Raw genomic sequence first — 2,499 nt, forward strand, 5'->3', positions numbered from 1 at the left:
ATTCACCCCCCGGGGCCCCCTTCTGACAAGGAGGAGACGGAGATCAGCTCAGAGGGGCTTGAATCACCAGCCGCCCCCTGGGGAGCCCCAGGGGGTGCGGGGGCGGGGGCCAGGCCCCTGCCTGTCTGTCTGTCTCTTTCCTGAACCCCCGGGGCACTCAGGGTAGAGGGCAGCCTGGCCGTGGCCATGGGCAGAAGGTGGCAGGGAGGCACCCTGACAGCCAGGCATCCTGTGTGGGCAGCCAGCCGCGGTTAGTCACCAGGTGAGCAGCCTTTTGGGCATCGGGGAATTCCCCAAGACCAGTGACCCAGAAACTGAGCGCTCGGGCGAGCCCCGCTGCCCAGGCGGCCCCCCTCCCGCCCTCAGCGTCTCCCTCCCCTGTGCCCAGCTCAGGTCTCAGTTCTCTGAAAGCCCAGCCAGCCGCGGCTCTCGGCCACCAGCTCAACCCCGGCCCCTACCTGGCTGCCCCCCCACCCCTGGGAAATGAGTAAGGAAATCAGAAGGTGGCCCCGGGGGAGGATGGGGGGGCTGGAGAGGCAGCCAGGAGACCGAGACGCTCAGTGATGCTGGGCATGTCCTGGAAGTGGGTGTCTTATCCCAAGAGGCAAAAGCACCTCACCCTTCAGCACTCAGAAATGAGGGCGTAACTACACCGGCGGCCCCTCACCTCTGCCCACGGCACCATGGGACCCTCCACGCACCTCGTGGACTTTCCTGGGGCCCTGGCTCAATTCTGCAAGTCAGCTTTGGGGCGAGGCTGGCGATGGTGCCCCTGGGGGAGGGTGTGGCTCAGAGCCAGGTAAACGTGGGTTCAAGTCCTTGTCCACACCATTTCCGAGTGGTGAGGCCTGGAGCCACGGGCTTTCTCTCTCTAAGCCTCCACGTCTCCTCTGAACAAACTCACAGGCTGTCGTGAGGACGTTAAATGGGAAAGGCAGATAAAGTGCCTAACACGTGATAGCCCCCTAACACGTGAAAGCCACTTAACATATGACAGCCACTCTAACACGTGATAGCCACTTAACACGTGATAGCCCCTCTAACACGTGATAGCCCCTCTAACACGTGACAGCCCCTCTAACACGTGACAGCCCCTCTAACACGTGATAGCCCCTCTAACACGTGAGACAGCCTCTAACACGTGACAGCCCCTCTAACACGTGATAGCCCCTCTAACACGTGACAGCCCCTCTAACACGTGACAGCCCCTCTAACACGTGATAGCCCCTCTAACATGTGATAGCCACTTAACACGTGACAGCCCCTCTAACACATGAAAGTCCCTCTAACACATGACAGCCCCTCTAACACATGAAAGTCCCTCTAACATGCGGTAGCCATTCTAACACGTGACAGCCCCTCTAACCAGGGTTTGGGTGGCCACAGGGATTGAGCTGGGCAGGCGTCCAGGGGCCAGGGCACCCCCTGAGGTCTGAGAGTTTGGCCAGGGAGGCCTCCTGGTCCTCTCAGTGCAGAGCGTGGGGGGCGGGGCGTGAGGGCGCAGGCAGCCCCTCAGAGCCTCAGCCAGGGGTAAGCAATGTTTTCCCCCTCGGGGCCCTGGAGAGCCCGCTGTCTTTGGGGTTCTTCAGGCCCAGGCTGGGGGGCCTATTGTGCATCCCATCTCAGCCTCACTCCATCAAATCTCTGGCAGGGACCAGTTCCACCCCCTGGGGCCAAGGGAGTTCCCGAAGCTGCCCTGGTCTCCTGCCAGCTGCCCCCAGCGTTTCCCGGCCGGTTCTGCACGAGGGATCGGCCCGGGAAGGTGAACCCGAGCGGCTCCTTCTCTCCTTCAATTCTGACAGAAACAGTAAGGGAGGCAGCAGCCCGTGGGCTCCCATCACTGGCGGAGCCGGAGGCCGGGCTCCAAGGGCCATGCTCTGCCCTCAGTGTCCCCATCTGTAGAATGGGTCCTCTCCTCACCGTTCACCATCAGCACTTAGCGGAAGGGGCCTGTCTGCCTCTGCAAGCACTGACCCCCTCCGGGCTCTCCCTGAACCTCACACTAGCCCGAGGCTGCAGCAGGCCAAGGTCAGAGTGACCTTCTCACACCAGGTTGCAGGTTGCCACCTGCGATTTTGAGAAGGAGATGGAATCACAAAAGTCAGCCGGCATCACCTGGGGCAAGAGCCAGCTCTGCCTCCAGCACTTTCCTTTCCGCCGCTGCCCGGATGTGTCAGCGTGTGCCTCATCCTCGGCTTGCAAGGTGCAATGTGTTTCTAACTGTGGGTCGCGGTCAAGCCGTGGGTGAGCCGCCCGGTATCGATGATGACGGCCAGGCCCCGAGGGACCGAGGAGCGACTTGCCTCAGGTCACTCGGCAGCGGGCAGCGGGGGGCTCCTGACGCGCTTCTCAGCTGCCACCCCTGCAGCTCCGGCATGAATGGGCCTGAGGTTCTGTGGGTGGGGTGTGGCGGACAGGTGCTCCTGGGGGCGGGGTTGGCATCACCTTATGTGGGGACAGAGGCCCTCCCAGGGCCCAGCCCCTCACTGTCCACTCCCT

Source organism: Myotis davidii, unplaced genomic scaffold, assembly GCF_000327345.1.
Source record: "Myotis davidii unplaced genomic scaffold, ASM32734v1 scaffold478, whole genome shotgun sequence".
Taxonomy (NCBI): Eukaryota; Metazoa; Chordata; class Mammalia; order Chiroptera; family Vespertilionidae; genus Myotis; species Myotis davidii.